We start from the raw sequence: 15,759 nt of genomic DNA on the forward strand, positions 1-15,759 counted from the left end.
AATTTATTACCTTCTTCAATTTTAACGCAATTTTTGAGGCAATAAAATCGATGAAAGGTTTACGCCGCTGAATTTTAAAGCATTTTTTTCACGGTTAGTTTAATGAAAAATGCTTCATCTTATTTTTCATCTAGTGCTTCTTTACCGAATATCAGATGCTGGAGGGATTGCCGAAAAGAAAGCGCGCATCCAAATCACAAATTTTAGGATATTTGTACAACTCAAGGTAGTAAAGAAGAATATTGAAGTCTGAGTATTTACAGGGCTTATGACCTATCATAAGGCTGGTAACATTCACCGCTCTCTCCATGATCGACAAGCACACTCCCCAAATTGTTTAAATTCCTACATTTATCATAAATCTCCTGACGTTTTATGTGTGACTTCACTGGAACCATCTATGTTGGTTTAAAAAACTAACTTCATAACTACCATGTCGCTTTTGCGCAGGGGTAAGCAGAGAGAAAAGGACGCCACATTTGTATGTTTTTTTAAACAATCTTTGCGTCTTCCACATTCATGAATCTCTTTATATGTATATACTTCTATTCCTACTTTTTATCATATTCCTTCTCCTGACTATGACTGTTACATTTAAATATTTTTAATGCTTGATCATGCCAAGTTTTTTTCGGTATGCCCTTATTTCTTACCACATTTACCTCATAAATTTATATTACCATTCTTTCATCATTCATTCAATTCCCAAGTTCAAACCATTTCAACACACCTTTTATAATTATGTTGATAATTTTTGTTGCTTTATATACATATATATATATATATATATATATATATATATATATATATATATATATATATATATATATATATATATATATATATATATATATATATATATATATATATATATATATATATATATATATATATATATATATATATATATATATATATGTGTATATATATATATATATATATATATATATATATATATATATATATATATATATATATGTATATATATATATATATATATATATATATATATATATATATATATATATATATATATATATATATATATATATATATATATATATATATTTATATATTTATTATAAATACATATATACATATATAAATATATCTCCGCCTCCGTAGTGTAATGGTCAGTACGCTCGGCTACCGTTCTGGAGGTCCCGGGTTCGATTCCCAAGGGGGGTAAAATAAATATAAGTGATTTTTTTCACTGTTATATTTATTCTATATTACCCTGGACTGGTACCTGAAGCGGAGGGTTCATCACCTTTCCTTCATTTGTAAACGATCAGATAACACTGCGTTTATATGACACAGTGCCCTATGCACCATTGGGATGCGGATAAGGGTTTTATATTATATATATATATATATATATATATATATATATATATATATATATATATATATATATATATATATATATATATATATATATATATATATATATATATATATATATATATATATATATATATATATATATATATATATATATATATATATATATATATATATATATATATATATATATATATATATATATATATATATATATATATATATATATATATATATATATATATATATATATATATATACGTCTATTCAAGTGCGTTATTCAAATAAAGTACATGCATACCTAGGAGAGTTCGCGTGCGGGTGTTTTTGCCTAGAATTTTCACTCATGAATTACATGAAATTATAGTTACTTTAAACATAAAGAGTAAATCCACTCACGAGAAGGCATGAAACTTATAAGACATGATAAGCGGTTTTGCATAAGCCGTAGCTAGATTTCAGAATCACTTGGACGTTAGGTAATTTAAAAAAAGGAGAGTTCGTACTAGACAGAAAATGGATGTAAATGACAACTTATAACTTTCTCATTTTTTCTAAGTACAAAATAACATCTAGATGATAATTAAATATACCCAAACATCCAAATCACCCACTTACATTATACGGGCGGACGACAAGTTTAAGGTACACTCAGCCGTCGAAAAATTAATGTCTACCAAATTGGTTAGTTTAGTTCTGTAACTACGATAAAACTTTCCACTACGGCCTAAATAGGCTCTATGTAATTATCACTGAAATAAAGAAAATTTTAATGTTTACCTTTGATAAACACGTTTCATATTTTACGTGTACGTAAAATCATAGTTGGAAAATATTGTCATATGCTTGTAAACGTACACAAAGTAATTTTGAATAGGCATATGGCCTAGTAGAGAACGTATCGATCTGTTTTCCTAGTTAAACAAATATTCAAGACAGCTCCTGGGTTTATGGAAAGACTAACGATAATCAAATTAAAAACTTTCAACATCGTTGCGTGTTGAATGTTTTCATTTCGGAATGATTCTGAAGCATCGGGCTGAAATATGGCATCGAACCGAAGACATTAGGAGGGAATTTAGGTAGAGTTGTAAGTGGTATAATTGCGACGGTGAAGAAAGGGTGATGAAGGTATTCTTCCGGGTTATTATCCCTTGTCATTGGTTATGTCTTGCCTGCGTTTCTTATCAGTCTCTAAAAATGTTTTTTTTTCTTCTTTTAACCCACATTCGCACCTAATGGTGCATAGGGCACTGCATCGTATAGAAGCAATGTAATCTTGAACGTTAAATACATGAAGCAAAAGGTGATCGGCCTTCCGTTTCAGGTAGCGGTCCAGAGTCATAATAAATAAATATTTGACTGAAAAATCAGTAATATTTACTAATGAGGCGGACAAAATGTTATAAAGTATTTTTTATGTAAAAATAAAAAGAACGAAAAAAAGAGAAAACAAGATTCTCGCCGCCTTTGTTACCGTATTAATTTGAATCATTATTATTCCTAAATAAGTGCATTTGTTTCTACCGTACAAAAATATAATTTAATAATTTAAAATATAATTTTGTTATTTATATATATAAATATATATATATATATATATATATATATATATATATATATATATATATATATATATATATATATATATATATATATATATTTATATATATAAATATATATATATATATATATATATATATATATATATATATATATATATATATATACATATTTATATATTAACATATTAACATTCTCATTTGTATACTTCTGCTTAGACAGTAAGCATAGAGTGTCCCTTAGAGCAGTGCACAGTTATAATAATCATTCTTTACTACATTTCGAAAAAAAGACAAAATCATTAAAAATTAATTTGTCATTGTCTATTAAATATATGATGAATAATTATAAAATATCAAATACATTAATTTGACCGCGGTACACCAGCGTGCCACGGCACACCGGTTGCGGAGCACTGCCTTAGAGACAAAATAAAGAAAAATGTAAATTTGTTTTAAAATCACTATTAATTTATAGTGATTTCAAAACAAAGTTACATTTTATTTATAACATGGAAATCACAAAGTTAGTGCTACAAATATAAAGTATACAAAATAAAAAGTTCACGCATTCGTGGAAGCCCGGCTGTAAGAGCATCAATAGTAAGGTAGACCTTATATTGATGCTTGTTGAAACATGGCATTTATTTAATGTAAGAAATTGAGCCTTTATTTTATATAACGTATTTTTAAATAAATATACTTGTATAGAGAAAATGAAGAAGTGATCTACCGCGCCTTTTCGACGATTCTTGTCGATTTTAGTGATTTTAAAACTAGAGTATTTTATTTTTGTTCGGTATAACAGCGGAACGAGTTCTGAACAAATATTGGGCTTAATATCTTTCGATCTCGACATGAGCGTAGCGCGTAGTACATACATATGGCTGTTTCCTGATTGTAGCCATGGAGTGGCGCATGTGGCCTGCCCGGTCCTCGTACGGGCTCTAGAGCAAACAGGAGCGGTCGTCGGAAATATCATCAGAAATCCATTAGCCGAAATGAAGTGCTGTCAACGTTCGCGTGCTAGTCAGAGGCGAACCGACACACGTGCGGCCTCTACGACAACCAAATATGTAATACATGTCTTCATGGCACAGGGTGCTCGGTACATCCGTAAGGGAGGTCGTTAGAAACCCTTATGAAGGAAAACGCGCCTTGTTTGACCTTTATTGAAAGCTGTCCCACCGCATGCCCAGATCTGATACAGAAGCATCTAGGCTTCCTGACAGATCTGCTCTTGCTAAGCAATTTTTTTTTTAACTAAGTTGCGAAATTTATTGAAAATGTGAAACAACATAAAATTGTATCCCGATTTTACTATGAATTTACATTTAAAAGCTTTCAATATACCTGTGTTGTTTGACCTTGTGAAGAAAGGGTTTTCCAAAAAGGATTAGGGATTTTTTCACCCCGTGTATTTTTATACCAGACAAATTCATCTCATCTCTGGCCAAAATCATCATATTAATTTATTTTATGTGATGTATTTTTCACATACACTTTCCCTATCTTTACTATCCTACCTGCAGACAAAACTCTAAAATAGAGGCTTTGCATTTATTACTTTTAAAAATATATTATAGATTTTCTTGAATGTTTTTCGCAAATTAAACTACTCTGTTTTAACTAAATTAAGTTAATTCCGCGTTGATCTGACACAGCGCCTTTCGCACCATCATAGTGCATAGGGCACTGATTAGCTAATACTATATAAAAATCTTATACAAATCGGAGATAAAAGATTTTTAACTTCCACATTTTTGTTTAAATAATACTTATATCGTATTATGCCAAGTACATTGGAGAAAGTGACCAAGTGCATTTTTTTTACAAAAAAGTCATAATTGACTATTTGATATTTAACTGGCTTAATATTGCCCTGAAAAAATCCCAAAACGATTTTAAACTTGGAAGTATGTATAATATATTGACTTGTTAAAAATGACTAACTGCATTGATGTTTATTTTCTTGCCAAGCAAAAGTGACCTAAATGGCCTTCCTGAACATTTAACGTTTTGTTAGTTGGTCGCTTTCTCCTGTAGGACTACGATACGTGTATATTTAGAGTAACTCCAGCTCTAAGCCTAGAAAAGTGACTACTTACATAATGGTCTGTCTTCGAGGAAAGCTCTAACTGGCCTACTGCTATTGTTAGCTTTCTACTTACTCCATTGGAGATGAAATTGAAATCCACATTTTGCAAAGAACTACTTAGAATATGCTTACCTCTCAATATTCTGACCCGTATGCAAGAACATTGATAGGTATCAGCGATTCATTGATAGGTACAGTTAATATTAAATAAAAACAAATCGAAATTAAAATTGATAGTTTCGAGTTTAAGAGACTTTGAATTACACATTTGAAAAAAATATTTTTCTCCAATTTAATTAGTTGTTTTGGGTACTGTCCATTTCTTAGACATTTGACAGTTATTAAATAAATGTTGCCAGATTTTAACCACACAATATGTCTCCAAGTGACAACATCGGGACAGGTATGTAGCATAGACAGGTAGGTACTTATCCAGACAGGATCGATACAACCGAAATAGTGAAACAAATTATTAAACCATTTCCGAAGCTAATCGCGATTAGTCCAGAAAAAAACGATTCTCAACTAATGAACGTGTTAACATAGCTTTATTATTTTACTTGAGTTTCGAAATAAAAATAATAACGATAAATAAATTACAGATACTTAGGAATTAGATATACTTAGAAGAATTACAGATACTTAGAAGAAAAATCAACAGCCTCACTTTAATAATAAAACCCTTATCCGTACACCAATGGTGCATAGGGCACTGCTTCATATGAACACAGTGTCATCTTGATCGTTTACACACGAAGGAAAGGTGATCAGCCCTCCGCTTCAGGTACCAGTCCAGGATAATATAAAATAAATATAAGAGTGTTAAAATCACTTATATTTATTTGAACCCCCCCTCCTGGGAATCGAACACAGGACCTCCAGAACGGTAGCCGAGCGTGCTGACCATTACATTACAGAGGTGGCCTCCCTTTAGAAATCAAAAATATAAAAAAAGCTTAAATCATAAAAATGCAAACGGTATTTTCTGGCGTTTCTCGTGTGTGTGATTGAAATCCAGGATTTGGACCTCACATACTAATATAAGAGTTTCTGCTTAGTAAAAAGCTTCTTTACATCTCACCAATAGATGTCTCTAGTGAAGTTCTAGTGATTCAAGAACAAGGTTTCTAAATTGGTTCATATATATAGAACTTCCAAGAATTTGAGTAGTGTAGTTGTCAATAATGGGTAGAATTGGTGAATGTTACACGTGTGTAAAGTGATCACTAAAACCAGCCGATGACGGTCGTAAGCCCCATAAATTCAGACCCAGACTTCTATATTCTTCTTCATATTTGTTAACGTGTTAAAAAAAAAAATTATACAGACTATACAATAAAAAAACTAAATAAGATAACTACGATAAAAATACATGTTCCTCAGTAATATATATGTTTTTAATGTATAAAACGCGAATTCAATTTTATTTCTCTCAGTTTTCGAAGTTTACCCAAATGCTTAGATAACCCGGATAAACCTAGGTTTACTTCGTATTCTAGCATTACCCGTAACATATAAAACATATATTATAAATTTTTCTAACCTCCCACTAGTCTGATGATGTCAGTAACGATGAAATCAGGTCACTGGTCAAATAAAATATAATTGGAAAAAACAACACACATATCGCTCACTCCTTTCAAGAACGTCATAAATCAAAAGTCGACAATTTTCAGTTGAATATGTTTTCGGAATGCCCAGAAAATGTACTATATCCCAGCAAAAGAGCCACATTTTTAACTTAATATTTACCCGCTACAGGGCAGAAAGTGCTGTTTTTGCATTATGAAGAAAAGGTATTGTTTTTTTTATTTTTTTCCATTTACTAAATATTTTTCAAATGGAGAAAAAACCTTCAGGTTTTACCTAAAAAGATCTGTTGCACAGAAAAATGTTCAATAAGTGGCTTGATATTTATTTTTAATACATTTGATTATATTTATAAACTTTTAAAACGTTCTCCTGAAAATTCAAGTTTTTGGATTTATGACGTTCTTGAAAGGAGTGAGCGATATGTAGATGTTATTTTATTATATTTTACAAATACATTTTAGATTTTTATTAAAAGAAAAAAAAAATCACGCTATTTCGATCAAATGATTTTTATAATGGTAATAAGTGAAATAAATTAGATTTTCTTTTCTGAAGTTTTTTTCTTCAAAATTGTTTTTTCGACACTTGAAAACTTTTTTCTAGTGTTTGTATTAAAATATGCTGGAATGGCTTCCGTCACGAAGGCAACTTAACGTAACAAAAAAAAGTTCAAAATTATCATTTAACAAAATTTCACCACAAAAAGGAAAAATTGAATTCTTCGTTTTGCCGAGAACGAATATTAATTTATTTTTCTTTACAAATATGTCCGCCTCCGTAGTTTAATGGCAACACGCTCGGCTACCGTTCTGGAGGTACCGGGTTCGAATCCCAGGAGGGGTCAAATAAATACATGTGATTTTTTCACTGTAATATTTATTCAATATTACCCTGGACTGGTACCTGAAGCAGAGTTCTGATCACCTTTCCTTCATGTGTAAACGATCAAGATAACACTGCATTTATATGACGCAGTGCCCTATGCACCATTGGGGCGCGGATAAGGGTTTTATTATTAAAATTATTACAAATCTACTGGAAAAAATAAATAATCCAAATACACTTTTTTTTAAAAGAAATCAATCTCAATTTTTTATTAATTTTATAAAATAGTGTAATGGCCAGCACGCTCGGCTATCGTACAGAAGGTCCCGTGTTCGATTCCCAGAAGGGGATGAAATAAATATTAGAGATTTTTTCTCTAGAGGGCGGAGGGCTGGACACCTTTCCTTCGTGTATTTAACTATCAAGATAAATCTGTTTCTTTACAATGCAATGCCCTATGCACCGTTGGGTGCGAATAAGGGTAGGAGAATAACATAATTCGACCATTTATTTCATTCAAAACATTTTGATTGTGTCAGAATCATTCACAATACAAATAAAAACTCAAAATTTTGCGAATGATTCAAATTACTTAGAATATGGTATTATGTATGCACTCTTATGTATTTCCAATGATCCAAATAACGAAGGTATTTGGATTCGATGTACGTTATAAAAATAACGAAGTCTGTCAGAATTGGATCTAGTTGATAATAATATCGATTCGTAGTTGTAAGCTGCCTAGCATGCAAACATAACCTACTTTTGCGAATTAATTATTCAAGGTGCTCTAATTATTTATAAAAATCATTATGTTATCATTCATTGAGTAAGTATTTTTTATTCACAACAATTTGAATGTGTCCAAATACTTGTTCACAAATCTGGTATTATCTACTTAGGAGACCGAAGAATGAATGTTTGGATAAGGGAAAAAGCCAAAGTGAGTATTGATTTACACAAACGCCCAGAGGGCTTTTACAAGTAAAAATTCTTTACATCTCACCAATAGATGTCTCTAGTGAAGTTCTAGTGATTCAAGAACAAGGTTTCCAAATTGGTTCATATATATAGAACTTCCAAGAATTTTAGAGATGTGGTTGTCAATAATGGGTAGAATTGGTGAATGTTACACGTGTGTAAAGCGATCATTTAAACCAGCCTATGACGGTCGTCAGCCCCGTAAATGCCCAGACTTCCATATTTTTCTTCATCTTTGTTGAGATGTCAAAAATAATATGAAAGTTGCTCCTGTAATTGGAGATAATCCAGATTTTGTGAACAAGTATTTGGACACACTCAAAATGTTGTAAATAAATTATCTGGTCAAATTATAAGCTTAATAATAAAAATGAAAATGGTATTTTCTGGCGTTTCTCATGTGTGTGATTATAATCCAAGGTTTGGACCTCACATACTAATATAAGAGTTTCTGCTTAGTAAAAAAGCTTCTTTACATCTCACCAATAGATGTCTCTAGTGAAGTTCTAGTGATTCAAGAACAAGGTTTCCAAATTGGTTCATATATATAGAACTTCCAAGAATTTTAGTGATGTGGTTGTCAATAATGGGTAGAATTGGTGAATGTTACACGTGTGTAAAGTGATTACTTAAACCAGCCTATGACGGTCGTCAGCCCCGTAAATGCCCAGACTTCCATATTTTTCTTCATCTTTGTTGAGATGTCAAAAATAATGTAAAAACTCATATTATTTTTGACATGTCATCAAAGATGAAGAAGAATATGGAAGTCTGGGCATTTATGGGGCTGACGACCGTCATAGGCTAGTTTAAGTGATCACTTTACACACTTGTAACATTCACCAATTCTACCCATTATTGACAACCACACTACTCAAATTCTTGGAAGTTCTATATACATGAACCAATTTAGAAACCTTGTTCTTGAATCACTAGAACTTCACTAGAGACATCTATTGGTGAGATATAAACCAGCCTATGATGGTCGTCAGCCCCGTAAACGTCCAGACTTCCATATTCTTCTTCATCTTTGATTAGATGTCAAAAATCAATGTGAAAATAACTCCTGTAATTGGAGATAATCCAGATTTTGCGAACAAGTATTTGGACACTGAATGCTGTAAGTAAAAATTCAAGTTATAAAAATATAGGATTGTTATAAGTATAAGTTACAAAATAATATAGAGTTGTTATAAGCATAAGACAAGAACATTTAGATACATAGAATAACAAAAAAGTATGATCTACATTAGAAAAATTACATGAATGGTCTAGCTGACAGAAAACTATTGCGTAATGCTTGTTTGTAGGCAGATAGGGAGTTGGAAAAAATGTCTGCAGCTTCACTTTGAGTGTTACTAAGATCATGGATTCTTGGAAAGGTAACAAATTTTTGGTAATTGGAGGAAGATGTAGAGATTAGTTTTTCTTGTTTTTCTTGGGGGTACTCTAAATTGTATCACATTTAAAGGTAAGTATAGTCGTATTTAAAATGAATTATTTTGTGTAGGATAATAAGGTCATTAATATTACTTCTTTCGGAATGGTGAAATAAGGAAATAATGAAAAGCTGAGATAAGCGTTATCGATAAAATTAAGAAATATGCGTTGAGATGAGCATTATGGATAAATTTAATAAAGGTGTGTTGAGACGGTTTGGATATGTGGAACGAATGAGTGATGTAAGAACGGTAAAAAAAAAATATGAGGTGAATGTAACTGAAAAGGGGAAAAAATAATGACAGAAAAAAAAACTTGGCATGATCAAATATGTAAAATAATTTATCGGGTCAGGAGTCGGAATAATCGGAGTAAATGTATGAGGAGATGCACGAATTTGAAACAGGCGAAGAATGTTGCAAATGCATATTGGTATGGTGTTCTTTTCTCTCTGCCTACCCCTGCGGAGAAGCTGCGTGATGGTTAGTTAGTTAGTTAGTTACTATTACGAGTAAATTTCTCCACATTTCCGGCAGTGGTAAACGCAGTAATTTAAATATTCTCAGCGTGTATTGTAACGAATTCAGTGCGACAACAGCTCCGTAAATATTTCAACTAGCATCATACGTAAGGGCTACAAGTTTCTTGTGCTCGCCAGACATTGCATAAACTAATAATTTAGTACATCAAGAAGCCTCAACTCTGATTAGGTATTCCAGCCCGATATGCTGAAACTCGGTGAATTTTTCATGAACGGTTTCGATTCTTTTAAAAGGAATCTCATCGCCTGAAATACTGAAAGATTTCTAGTTTAGTGAAGAGCTGTTCTACTAAATATGCCTTTAGAAAATATGAAGAAAAAAGTAATTTACTTTATTTCGTTTTTAATTTATACGTGCTCTTATTATCTCCAGAAGAATGATTTGGAATCGTTCATACTTGATGAAATAAATTATAAGTTAATCATTTATTTTATACCAATTGAGTGTTAAATTATTACGACTAGTTTTGGAAGCTACAGATGCTTCCATCTACAACCTCTGAAACTAGTCGTAGCAATATAATATTCAAGTGGTAAAAACAAGAGTTTTATTTTTAATTTCATCAATTGAATCTGCAGTCACTTTGTGGTAATATCCATTTATAATTATAGTTTCACTTAGTTAACACGTTTCATAGTAGATTTTAATAAAATAGTGATATTTACTAAGTAGAATTGAAATGGATTTTAGGTTATTTTTATTCAGAATTTTAATTATACCTTACTATAAAGTTAATGCAAAAACAATAAATAAATAAAAAACAAACTAACCATCACGCCGCTTCCCCGCAGGGGTAGACAGAGAGAATAGAACGCCACACCACTCTATCTTTGCAAACATTCTTCGCCTCTTCCACGTTCATGCATCTCCTCATACATACCCGCCGATTGTTACGACTCCTAACCTGACCACTTTCAAGTATTTGGCAAACCTGATCGTGTCATGTTTTTCTCGGTCTTCCTCTGCTTTTTTTTCCACTTACATTCGCCTCATAAATTTGTTTTACCCTTCTTTCCTCACTCATTCGTTCTACATGTCCAAACCATCTCAACACACCTTTCTTAATTTTATCGATAATGCTTATCTCAGCTTTGCATTATTTCCTTATTTCACTATTCGCACATCTATCATACATCGTTTTGTCGCACATTCTTCTGAGAGATCGCATTTCGACTGCATTCAGTTTACATTCATCCTTCTTTTGCCAATTCCATGTTTCACTTCCATACATTAGAGTTGGAACCAGGACTCCGTTGTACACTGCCAGTTTAGCTTCCGCTGATAGGTTTTTATTTGCTATAACTGATTTCAGTGCACCATTCACTTTGTTCCCAGCATTCACTCTCCTTTCTATGTCTTTATCAATCTTTCCATCCAATCTTTCCACAATAAATAACATGATGAAAAGATACATAACATATGGGTACGGTTTCCAGCTAAACAAACAAGCAAGCTAAACCAGGTATTTTGAGTTATTTTAAGTATTATTTAAAAGATAGAACTGCATTTTATGTAAGAAAGAATGACGTCTTGATACATTTTTCCCTTTTTATTGTTATTTTTTTATATATGGGAGTTGCATGTATTATTTACTTTGCTTATTATATACAAGGTCTTAAGATCATTAAGGGGATTCTTTTTTATTCTAATATTTAAAAAAAATGTTTTAATTTAATCTGTGTTAGGAACAGAAGGGATAATCTAGTGTGGGCCAATCAAACTTCTCAGCATTTCACCAGCTGGTGAAATAGGGGAAATATATTAAAATATAAAAACTAACTACCCATTTTATGCATTAATTTTTAAATCAAACACAGAATTTTCGAGTCTACTAATTTGTATTTTACTAACAAAAACACATAAAAAATTCATATTGTGACAATTGTTTAGCCTAGTTACTAACTACCCAAATAACCTTCACGCAGTTTCCTCACAGAGGTAGGCACCAATCTGTATTTGTAAGCAATCTTCGCCTCTTCCACATTTATAGATCTCTCATACATACACGCTGATTATTCTGACTCCAGACCTGACCACTTTCAAGTATTTGAAATACAAACTTGATAAAATCAAATTTTGATTATAATCTATTATGTTATGATATAGGCAATTTCTGGTTAGTGAGAAGTTCATAAATAAAAATGTTTTGTTCATTTTTTTGACATCTCAACGAAGATAAAGAAGAATATAGAAGGCTGGGCATTTACGCGGCTTACGACCTAGTGATTCAAGGTCGATACTTTGAAAATGGATCATATGCACATATAGAACTTCCAAGAATTTAAGTAGTGTGGTTGTCGATCATGAGTAGAATTGATGAATGTTACACGTGTGTAAAGTGATCACTTAAACCAGCTTATGACGGTCGTAAGCCCCGTAAACGGCCAGACTTCCATATTCTTCTTGATCTGTCGAAAAATCTGACGAAGATGTCAAAAAAATTATATGAAAAATAACTCAAATAAATGGAGATAATCCAGATTTGTGAACAAGTATTTGGACATATTCAAAATTTTGTAAAAAAGAATTGTTGTAAATAATACATTGTTAAACTTTATTATAATATTATTGGGGTATTTAAACAAAAAAATAATGTGTATTATTTTAAACTAGCGGATTCTTTAAAAACAATATTGTTCAGCTGCCGACGGAAAAAGCCGAAAGTAAAATGCGTTGCGTAGGTGGCGAGTAAATTTAAAGATAACGTCGTAATAACGCATTTCATCAATATTTGATGTTGATGCAAGTGTGTGAATACTGTTATGGTAATATATAGTATTTCTTTCTCTCTGAAGAAGTAACTTTAGTGATTACAAGGATGTTTTCTTTAAAATTATTAAAGAAAACACTTGTTTTTATAGCACTTGAGTTTATTTATGACTACTAGTTTGGGAGGCTAAGCTTCCATCCTTAGGTCTACATATAAACTAACTTAGCTTAGTATGGTAGACCTGAGGATGGAAACTTAGTTTCCAAAACTAGCAGTCAGTAATAAACTCAAGTGGTATAAAAACAATGTTTTTTTTATAATTTTAACATGTCTCACCACAAAGTAAATGCCGGAACGATAAATAAAAGTTTTTATAAATTTTTATTTTTTTCGAAAACGATATATTTACTTTCATCACAACCCATGGTGTATCTTACAATGAATATGATTGATAAGGTGTTGTCTTGACATAAAATAATAGCTAAAACGTTAACTTTATTGTCTAAACCTTTTTAATTCCATATTCAATTGACATTATAAAGGATATTTTTTCAAATACAGTCTCTTTAATGAGCAATAATTAATTCAACTTTTTGACTGGCAACATCAAACTTTTAAAAGATATACATTTTTTTAATCTTAAAAGTTATATTTTTAGGTGAAAGGAAACTCAAAAAAAAACTTTTTTATTGAGTGAATATTAAGTATACCCAACTAATCTAAGAACATTTTAATTAAAAATAATAAAAAAATACTTATTTCGGTGTATCGAATCCTCGGTGAACATAATATAATAACTAAAAATATATTTTTTCAAATGCCTCATTTAAAAAACCTAAGATCTTAATATTTAAACCCTCTTTTAGAGCAATGAGTCACGTAATATTTTCGTAGATATTTCACCATAAATTTAAAACTTACGAAACAAATTTATAAAATTAAATTTAAAAAGTAAAACAAATTTTTAAAAAGTATTTTAACGATTTAAAAAAAATATATACGAAAAATGTATTTAACTTAAAATATAAATGGAAAAAAATATTTTTAAATTATGAGACGTTAATAAAATCTCATTTTTTATATGAAATAAATTTTATTATAAAAGTATTTGATTGGTACATAGATAATAATAAAAATTAATTTAATAAAACCGATAAAAATACCCTTTTCCGATTTTTACTAATTTAAAAAAAAAAAATAGTAAAAAATGAGGGATTTTTTTTTAATCAAATATTATCTATTGCTTACTTTTGAAAACATAGTCCAATTTTCGCGTGGCACTTCGACGTCAAATTTCACAATATGAAAGAACGCGCGCGCATTTCACAACAGGTTAGTCCAGGTTGGTCGGGAGTAGGTCGAGAGGAGCGACCGCCCTCTACCGATGTCGACACGAAACTGCCGACGGAGGCTACGTAGGGAAAGGCAGCCGAACGGCTCTAGGGATGTGACTGTGGTGGGAATATCGATCGCGGATAATTCAATTGTTGCCCAACTAACTTTTTTTAGGTAATTTTATTTTTGTTGAAAACCATCGCGCAATATAAATACATAATATATGAAGCTCTGTTGAATTCTCTCGGGAAGACCTAACCTAGGATATGTGCCATTTTTGTGTATATTATTTTTAACAATTATTTTTAATTTACAACATTTTGAGCGTGTCCACATACTTGTTCACAAATTTAACCTTACCAAAAATATTTGCCATTTTAGTGTCTATTATTTTTAACAATAATTTTTAATTTACAACATTTTGAGCGAGTCCACATACTTGTTCACAAACTTAACCTTACCATTGACATATGTGACATTTTTGTATCTATTATTTTTAACAATAATTTTTAATTTAGAACATTTTAAGTGTGTTCAAATACTTGTTCACAAATCTGGATCATATCCGTTCATGAGTAATTTTTTAACGTTTTTGACATTTTAACAAAGATGAAAAAGAATTAGTTTTAAAGTATCTTCAATAAAAAAAAACATTATAATATTTCAACAAACTTAGTTAAATAACAACCTTTTAGTAATGATAACATTTAAAAAATATATATTTATCCGTATCCGAACACAAATGGTGCACAGGGCACCTCATTGGATCGATCCTGTGACAATCGATTGTCAATTATTTTATTGATCACACTGAGAATATTCTTTAAAAGTGGACATTGTGATTCATTTATCTTCTTTCTCTCTTTCAAAATTTTATTAATAAACAAATGTCAAATCGTAATAATTTTATTTTAATGACCTGATGATGGAATGATTTTCCAAAACTGGTAGACATGAATCAGTGTTTATAAAAGTGGTATTACACAAAAGGAACAATGGATGATAAGGAGTGTTTTATTACCATAAAGTTATCAATGCTTTTAATATACAACTAAAAGAGGTTGATTCAAAACAACTTTGTGCCTCAAAGGATTAAACACGTCCGTATTTCTGATATAGCAGACTAATTAACAAGGATATTCGTCATTAGCACGCCTCAGTGATTGATATGATAAAGGATACAAGTTTCCTGCCAGGTGGAGAAATCCAAAATTGACTATTATTTTATTAAAAACAATTTAATGTATTTTAATATAATTTTTATTTTGCTATGTTAACAATCAATCTTTAACGCTATTCGGAAATTCACCGAATATTACGATAAAAAAT

Source organism: Brachycentrus maculatus, unplaced genomic scaffold (genome assembly GCF_059751285.1).
Source record: "Brachycentrus maculatus isolate JH-2025_06_01 unplaced genomic scaffold, ASM5975128v1 h1tg000693l, whole genome shotgun sequence".
NCBI lineage: Eukaryota > Metazoa > Arthropoda > Insecta > Trichoptera > Brachycentridae > Brachycentrus > Brachycentrus maculatus.